The following is a 9,813-nucleotide window of genomic DNA, read 5'->3' as shown; positions in this document are numbered from 1 at the left end:
GGCTGAAACTCTCCAAACCTGCTGTGAGGACTTCTAAGAAGTGGACCAGTGAGGCTGTGGAGGAGCTTCGCACGTGTTTGGACACTACAGACTGGGATGTGTTCAAGGCTGCCACAGACAGTTTGGATGAGTACACAGATACTGTGACGTCATACATTCAGTTCTGTGAGGACAGCATCGTTCCATCATGCACCAGGGTGACTTTTAACAACGACAAACCCTGGTTCACACCCAGACTGAGACATTTGAGGAGGGAAAAGGAGATGGCTTTCAGGGCAGGAGATCGTGAAGGCTACAGGCGTTGCAAGTATGCGTTTAGCAAAGAGGTGGAAAAGGCTAAAGCGAAATACAATACACGTCTGGAGCAGCAATTCTCCACCAACGACTCTGCTTCTGTCTGGAGAGGGCTTAGGCAAATCACCAACTACAGGCCCAAAGCCCCTCCCGCCGTGGACAACAAACAACTAGCAGAAAAGTTAAACGGCTTTTATGCGAGGTTTGAAGTTTCACACCCCTCCCCCTCCTCCCCCACCATCATGGACATTACCTCCAAACCCACCTCGGACCCCCCCTCCTCCCCCACTGCCCTCACAGTTGTGGAGCAGGACGTGACTAAGCTTTTCAGGAAGCAGAATCCCCGTAAGGCCGCGGGCCCAGACGGTGTCTCTCCTTCCACCCTTAGACACTGTGCTGAGGAACTGGCTCCTGTCTTCACGGACATTTTTAACACCTCCCTGGAGTCATGTCACGTCCCAGCCTGCTTCAAGCTGTCCACCATTGTCCCCGTCCCCAAGAAGCCCAGGATCACTGGACTTAATGACTACAGACCTGTGGCGCTGACGTCTGTAGTCATGAAGTCATTTGAGCGCCTGGTCCTGCACCACCTCAAGTCCTTCACCTCCCCCCTCCTGGACCCTCTGCAGTTTGCCTACAGAGCCAATCGGTCTGTGGACGACGCCATTAACCTGGCCCTTCACTTCATCCTCCAGCATCTGGACTCCCCGGGAACCTACGCCAGGATCCTGTTTGTGGACTTCAGCTCTGCATTCAACACCATCCTCCCTGCTCTGCTCCAGGACAAGCTCGCTCAGCTCAACGTGCCTGACTCCACCTGCAGGTGGATCACTGACTTCCTGACGGACAGGAGACAGCGCGTGCGGCTGGGGAAGAATGTCTCGGACACTCGGACTATCAGCACAGGATCTCCACAGGGCTGTGTACTTTCTCCCCTGCTCTTCTCCCTGTACACCAACTGCTGCACCTCCAGCCACGACTCCGTCAAACTGGTTAAGTTTGCGGATGACACCACCCTCATCGGACTCATCTCGGACAGCGATGAGTCTGCCTACAGGAGGGAGGTGGACCGGCTGGTGTCCTGGTGCAGCAGCAACAACCTGGAGCTCAACGCCCAGAAGACAGTGGAGATGATCGTGGACTTCAGGAAAGTCACAGCCCCCCTGCCTCCCCTCACCCTGACGGACTCCCCCATCACCACTGTGGACTCTTTCCGCTTCCTGGGCACCTGCATCACCCAGGATCTCAAGTGGGAGCCGACCATCAGCTCCCTCATCAAGAAAGCCCAGCAGAGGATGTTCCACCTGCGGCAGCTGAGGAAACGCAAGCTGCCAGTCCAGATGATGGTGCAGTTTTACACGGCCATCATTGAGTCCATCCTCACCTCCTCCATCACTGTGTGGTTCGCTGGGGCCACTGCCAGGGACAGACAGAGACTGCAGCGCATTGTGCGCTCTGCTGAGAAGGTGATTGGCTGCAGCCTTCCATCTATACAGGACCTGTACGTCTCCAGGACTCGGGGGCGAGCAGGCCGTATAGCAGCTGACACCTCTCACCCTGGACATGGACTATTTGAGCCACTTCCCTCTGGCAGGAGGCTACGGTCCATTGGGACCAGAACCTCTCGCCATAAGAACAGTTTCTTCCCCTCTGCTGTTTGTCTCATGAACACTCTAAAATATCTGCACTAAACTGGACACTTTATAACACCGGTCACTTTAATAAGCCACTTTGCACTGTTGTTCTGATGCTGCTATTGTACATATTTTTTTCCCTTTAAGTATTTCATTTAATTTTTTTAAGCATATCTTTTTAACTTTGTGCATGCTCTTATTTGTATTTGTATTTATTCAGTGTGTTTATGTTGCACTTTTTCACCGTATCAAGTTCCTAGTTTGTGAACTGTGTTCACAGACTATGGCAATAAAAGTCTTCTGATTCTGATTCTGATTCTGATTCTGACGTGCAGTTGTCATTTCCACATAAATCCACTAGATGGCGCCCTGTGTCTGCGTCATTCAGAGTCAAACACGTGACCTGTTCGCTTTCTCAGAGCTACGATTATTTTACAGTTAAAAAAAGTTAAGTGAAATGAACAGAACACGAGGAGAGCAGGTGACTGGAGAATACAGGACTTTTGCAGTGAAAAGGGTACACATTTTAATTATATATATACATTTTTTATCATCAAAACATTTCCTGAGCTAAACCGTTAACTGCTGTCTTTACTGTGTTGTTTTGTTGTGTGTTCGCTTGGTGGCAGAACGTAATTTAACTTAATAATTGTCTGATATATGTACTTTTTGACTTTTCCTGTGTGTATATTTCGTATAAAATAGACATTAGATCTGCGCTGTCTCATCCGCCGAAATAGCTCAGTTGGGAGAGCGTTAGACTGAAGATCTAAAGGTCCCTGGTTCGATCCCGGGTTTCGGCAGATCGTGGCAAAATACATTTTTCACATCATATGACAGTAATTGTGAATTTAACATTTAAAATAATAGTGTATTTTTCCAGCTGTTTATGGCGTCCTGTTGTGAATCAATCATAGTTTTTTAGAGTGTCCATGTTTTTCACAGTGTCACTATATAAACTGTCATACATGTGTAAACAGAGGTGTGTGTGCGCACTATACACTTGTACAAATACAATCACACCTGACACCTCTTGTCTTCATAGGCTGGACATCAGATCTGCAAGAGACAACTTCAGACAAATGGCCGCAGGGATTGGCCTTCTGATAATAACCCTGTCCCGCTGCCAATAGAACTGTGGAGTACGACTGACCAGCACCGGGCCAAGGCAGCCAGCAGGTCAGGGACTTGCGTCATTCCTATTGAAAGCTTCATGAATGGCCAGTCTCTCTGTAGTGATGTGGTAATTAGTTGCACACAGTTCAATACTGTTGCAGGGAAGCATTTGTGGAGGTGGTAGGAGTGAAAGTGCAATGTGTGCAGTTGTTTGCTTCTAGTTTCAATAGACACAGGTGCACTGGCGAAGACTGTTTATTGATTGTTTTGTTTTTGTTTTTTTTTTGTTTTTTGTAGAAGTGCATCAATGTTAATGTTAGTATCAGTATCAGTCAGATCCAGAAAGAGAGATCTATTGAGTTATTAAAAACTATTGACAGTGACTGAGGAATCTCAGCATTTTATTTCATCACCATCATGTCATCTTCTTCTTTTTTCTTTATTTTATGCACTGTATAGTTATTCAATAATATAATATAAGTCTAAATGATATAATCATTTCACAAAGGAAATGTGTCCTTGTGGGGGGTGTGCTCCCTGTGGGCTGGACCTTGTTGATTTCCTGGTGTCTTTGTTTCTGCTGCGTTAAAGAAACAGAAGTGCCAGTCGAGCTTAAAGCTCTGCAGGTGTGTTTCAGTCCATACCCCCGGGTGGATGGGCGGAAAGAGGATGTTTTTCTCTAATTAATCAAAACCCCTTTCAGCTCAGTTCCTCCTCCAAACAGCTCCCACAGACGTCCTGGTCAAGTTGGGCCTGGTTAAAGACTTATATAATCACCACAACAACAATTACTTCTATTCAGCAGACTGTGTGTTGTATTTGTGTAACAGTCTGACCTTTGCCTAATGTCGCACTGTTCATAGCAACAAAGAATCATACCACCTAGTCTGCATATTCAGAGAATTCATTTTATGATGGTTTGTACTTGTCTTTTTGCTCTGAGACTGTGTTGTATCTAATGCCCCACTGCTCAAAATACATCCTCACATTAGTTTAATTAAGCTTCATTCTTATCATGCAGGAATCTTTATCTGTTTTGTGAACTTTACCATATTATCTTTTTATTTTTAAAAGTTCATGTTAAATCTAAATTATGAGTCAAGCGAGACACCGCTCAAAAGGATTCCCATCGTCAGAATAGGATTTTTGCCCTGACAATGGAAACACAGCACATTAAGCAGCAATAATGCACTGATAAGGCAATTTACAATTAAATTTAATAACTGGTAACCCATATCTTATAAGAGCTGTTGGAGGTAACTGTTGGTCAATACAAAACAGAGAGAACAACTTGCTAGTAGTTGTAATTAAGTGTGGTTAATATAAGAAACACTTGTAACGTGTCAATACTGATTATTATTTGTGCACAAATGGCAGAAAAGGCTTCTCAGCACTTTTCTTGTAAAGCTCCTGTTGTGACATAACGGAGCGTGATGCTAAATGACAAGGCGAGGTTGTCTGAGGAAACAAGTGTCTTTGTTGCATGGGACAAACTGCAGACATTGGCTCCTCGGGCTGTGTACTGTAGACCCACGCTCTGGTCCTGGGCCATGTTCAGAACAGTGGAGTGTTGTGTGAGTGTGTTCGCCGCGGCCAGGCTGGAGTTACATTACTGTTGTTCTTCCTCTGTTCAGCTCTGACCTTTGCTGACGCCCGGGCGCTCGTCTGCGTCACAGAATCAAAGCCGCAATTGACCACAGTTTGCAAATGATCAGCATTTTTGTTCTTTTTCCCTGAAACTCGTCGCTCGTTGTTCTCACTACTGCATTGTTTTATTTTAAGGTTTGCGCTGACCTATTGATCCAAATCACTTGTTTCTCAGAGCAGATTTCCCCAGGCCACAGGTGTGTAGCTCTCCCAAACCTGCACTTTTACAATCTGAACGTAATTATGGTGCATCAGGGAGTGAATACAGACATATTTTAGGCTGTTAGTAACTATGGAGCCTTGAACTTTTGAAAGAAAATATAAGAAATACTTTCCAACAGTGCCAGCTTTTGTATTAGAAGAGATTTATTGAAGCAAACTCATGTTGCTCTCTCCATGTCATATAGATTTCCTCTGACTCACAGGGTCAAATGGCTCATGACCGGGGCGTATGTAGTAGTTACGTAATGCACCACTCCCACACGTGTCTGAAAACAGCTGTAGGTAAGAATGTTTGATATTTGTGCCACGTCGGTGTTGAATCTGCGGCTTTCTTGACAAGTGCCACAGCTCATGAGTGTATAAATGATGAATCTTGTATTGGTGTGGCGAGAAGGGTGAGAAAAAAGGTTTGGTGGAGTCTGGAAAGCAAGAATAGTGAAACAGAGTATTTGTAGTAGCTCTCAGACTTAGATCTTTTATGTGGCTTGTTACGTAAGACAGTGATTTGAACTGTAGTAAAATGGAAATCCTATAATCTCTATTCTCCTTTGGCCATAGCTTTATAAAAATGTATTTATAGAAGTGCGAAAAATAGAACTAGAAACTCAATATCGTGTTTTACAACTAAATATACTGCAAATAAATATAAAGTTATTACTGTATTACTATTACTACAATAATATGGTTTATCGTGATGAAAAAGGTCGACAGTAATCATTCGCGGGACATTTTATATAATCGTGATAATCGCCACTGTGCCACCAGAATGTGCAATAAAACAACTTATCCACATGGGAGTTGACGGCAAGGACAAAGGGGTCTGTTGTCCCGGGGTTTAGGGCCCCAGAACTGGACTCTCTTTCTATTAATTTGTCTTAGAGGGGGGGCCCATGTGAGACTTGTTGCCCCGGTCCCCCAAATGTCAGTCGACGGCCCTGCTCGTACTGAATATTCTCCGCTAAATGAAAGTTGTTTTCACTGACGACGATAACACTCCTTTAAACGTGGAACTTCTTGATAAGATTAAAATTATAATTATTCATATCTAGAGCATTTTCAACTTGTCAGCAACTTGGATAATTATCAGCCAAATCGTGATAATCGTGATGCTAAATTTCAATATCGTCCCATGATTACCACATACCCGTCATGTCAATCAAATTCAGTTTTTAAATTGTCTTTTCTTATTTATTCTACAAGTTGTGAATTCCTTTATTGTACGAGAAGTGTTAGAGCTGTTGGAGAAATGTTTACATTCTACAACATTTACAGAGATTTATTAGTTTTCCTCTATTTTTTGCTAATTCTTACCATCTTAAAATCATCAAACACAGATTTTAATCCCATAGTGTAGCAGAAATCTAATAATCTGACTGTTGTATTGTGACTATTGTGGCTCTTTCTCTTTCCCTGGTGCACACATCACTCCATTAGCTCTTACATAACATTAGATGGAGGATTCCCGCTCATGCCCGGTTCCTGACCTGCTTGGCTTCCCCCGTGCTGCCAGTATAGTGTCACTGGAAACTTAATCCTCGCCGTCACATGGATGATGACAACCTGTCCGCTCAACCCAGATTTATTTGGGTCTCGCTGTGTCTGTTTCCTGACTCTTTCTAGTTGCACACTCCGTCATAGAAATAGAATGACGCAACTTTTGAGCATAGTTCTATGTTTATTCCTCATGTTTTGCAGTCTGGCAGTGCTTTTAAATGCCTTATCTTCTTCAGGTAAAAGATGCTCACTGTAAATTGTTTGTATTATCATTTCATCTATATGTTATCTGTCTGTTCTTTACCACAGCCTCTTACTCATCTCTCCAGGGGGCGTGTGTTTTTCCATCTGTCATTCAGACTAATCCCCTAAACCTCTGATCTGAGAGCTCATATTGCACATGCTGTTTAAGGCCAATTTCACATCGCTCCTTGCAAACTGGGATTTAGAGATATTAGCAGGGTGCATGCTCGAAACGTTTGACAAAAGTGTTCAAATATTAGGATGTTCTCAACACTTGCTTATTTTCCTTTTATGGATCTTATCAAAATAGAAACGTATCAGCTGGTTCAAAGACACTGACACATATAATTTACTTTTAGACAGGCTAGAAGTCCTTGGCTTGGTGTCAATAATTTTCTTTGAAGATAAATGAACTGCCTAATGCCTGACCCCGTACGTAATGCTCTGATGCTTTTTTGAATGTGCACAACTCAGGGTCAGGGGCCGTCCTCTTAAAACCAAACGAGAAAAGCTGCCAACACGGGCTGCAAAGAGGATGCAAATGAGCAACTGCTGAGGAGAGAAAGCTACACCGTGCTCGCGTCTGGTCTGATGTATCAAGCAGCGATCCATGGTGCCATGGTGCTAAAAGCTCAACCGTGACCCCCCATGTTAATAATTCAGGTACTTGTCCCAGCGCACAGAGGCGACTGTGAGGGTCTAGGGCTTACCCGCGAGACATGCTACCCCCCAGACATGGAAAGTTTAATCCTGGGATGGCACACAATAATCACCTCGGCGCTTGCTTATTACACTAAGTGGCTGCTAGCCCCGTTTAGAGCAGAGGGGTTTGGTGAGCTGTCTAGGGCTGGTATGTGTCTATTTCTCTACATGTCTGAGTGTTTCTGTGTCTTAGTGTTGCACAGAAGTGGCGTGGTGGAGGGGTTTGAGCGCCCAAATGATCCTGGGAGCTATGTTGTTTGGGATTTCACGTCTGTGGTACTGTCATTCATAGCAAACAGATCTAAAAGGGACAGGTCAGGGGGACTACCCAGGACATAATGGTGGGACTATGTCTTTCGGGCAGCCTGGAAATGCCTTGAGGTCCCAACTGGAGGAGCTGGATGAAGTGTCTGGGGTTGGAAAAGTCTAGGATTCTCTGCAGCCTGGTCAGAAGAAGCAGAATAAAAAGGATGGATGATAAATAGATGGATGGAAGACAGCGCTGCAGAGGATTTTACAGTGTGTTTAGGTTAAGGATGGAAAGTATTGCATATCCTACACATCTTACAAAACCAAAAATTATGTCGATGTTTTTAGCTCTGGCACAATCCAATAAACACTTCTCAGTATTGTTAAAAAGTCTAAAACAACCTTAAGCAGCCTTATAAATATCAGTATCATACCAATAAACATGGATTTCACCGTTGTTCCACCTATGAGCACTGGACAGACACAGAGGACACGGTGTAAGCGGGACATTTGTTATTGATTAGTCATCGGTGAGTGGTTTACCTGCTGTGAGTGTGCACCCCCGTCTCCATTCCCTTCTCACATTTAATACTCCTTTGTTGAGGGGCTTACTGGGTTTATATTTAACTCCTCTCACTATCAGTGGACTGTGAGTGAGTGCTTTTACCATCTGACTCCTCAAATAGACTATATTCCATCACTATATTTCTAAAATCACTCGCTGCAGGTGCTAATTGTTCAGTTTTGCATGTTTTAAGTTTAAATCTGCTGCATTCACCACATGACGTCACAAAGATTACAGAACACAGACGATGCATGACTCTCCACGTTTTGTTTATAAGACGTACATAAACATTTCGTGTCTTGATTCACTCACTGATGGTCAGGAACATGCCGTTCTATTTCTATAGGCCAAGAGCGCATAAGGCAGAGGGAATTCTAATGTGACTGGACTGTGCAGCTATGGGGTTTGGCCACTGGGGAGGTGCACTTTGTAAATTAGGTTAATGCAAAATCAAGCCAGAGGAAAGTCTGTTTGGGGAGTTTGTGTATTTTTGGTTGATCTTGTGACCTTTATGAATCTTTATTTATTTTATAGGGACTTTATAGTGCATATTAATGGACATCTCTAACAGTTCCAATGTAAATATGACAGACTATAGCTGGTGTGCTTTTGCCTTTTGCCTTTTTTCCATTTTCTTTTATTTATTTGATTGGGAAAATGGATCTTAATGAACAAACATGATCCAACATTCAAGTAAACACACCGTTTTAAGATAAATAGCTGTTCATTCTAATGTTTTTTGCACACCTTCTGCATACAAAGATATTACTTTTGTTTGTTTTTGTTTTGTTTTTAGGCTCGCTGGTGATTTATATGACCTTCAACTACTTTGAACATCTGGCCCTAGGGATTTATAGTGATCATAATAATCCCACAATCTCATACTCCACTGCCTGATCGTAAAAATGATCCTATTTCTGTACATTATAGAGTAAGTTGACCCTGTCCCTCTGCACTCAACCCTGTGCACTCGTTTCTCTCTGTGAGACTGTCTCAGGTGTGATGACACTTGGCCGGGTCATCGTAGTTACATAAGCACCAGACACATGAGCCTATAGTATAGTGTTTAAGTGGTGTCTGTGCATACTAAGTGGGTGGATGCACAGACACCAAATGTCCAGGAGAAGTATCATTTTATTTACTCAACATTTATTCATTCACAGTAAATAAGAACAGAACATTTGAGATGAGCAAATGCAGTGACTGGAGGTTTGATTCACCCTGACCTCCATGATATTTCTGTTGAAAGCTTCTAATCCTAATGACTGACCCTTTCAATAAATTGCAGTTTTTTTGTTTTGTATATTTGTCTATGGTTGTGAAACACATCACGAGAGGCTGGAGTATTTTTCCACTTATCCCTGTGCCCCTCTGTCTCAGTGGCCTCAGGTGTTCTTCAGTCTGACAGCCGTCTGGACTAAGGCCAAATCCTCCCATCAGCATCCAGTCAGAGACTTTCATCATGTCCTGCTCAGAAGCCGTAGCGATGCCCTCTACGTGTCTCTGATACAGACACCTGCCCCTCACAGCCTGAAGCAGCAAACTGTTAAGAGGTTTGTTTAAAAAGAAACAAAACAAATAAAGGAAATAGTGTCGCCAGACTCCACTGTGACACATCACTCAACAAATACTTTTACTATATCCATC

The 9,813-nt window shown here is 43.5% G+C and overlaps 1 non-coding gene across 1 annotated transcript; it reads left to right on the top strand.

Annotated features, from left to right (window-relative positions):
- Positions 1-2,658: 2,658 nt before the first annotated feature.
- Positions 2,659-2,731, top strand: trnaf-gaa (transfer RNA phenylalanine (anticodon GAA)). Its single transcript has one exon. It is a non-coding gene; the product is annotated as a tRNA-Phe (tRNA).
- The last annotated feature ends 7,082 nt before the right edge of the window (positions 2,732-9,813 follow it).

This window comes from Periophthalmus magnuspinnatus, chromosome 5, assembly GCF_009829125.3.
Source record: "Periophthalmus magnuspinnatus isolate fPerMag1 chromosome 5, fPerMag1.2.pri, whole genome shotgun sequence".
NCBI classification, from domain to species: domain Eukaryota; kingdom Metazoa; phylum Chordata; class Actinopteri; order Gobiiformes; family Gobiidae; genus Periophthalmus; species Periophthalmus magnuspinnatus.
The sequence above is the reverse complement of the archived record's forward strand: the minus strand, read 5'-3'. Positions and strand labels throughout refer to the sequence as shown.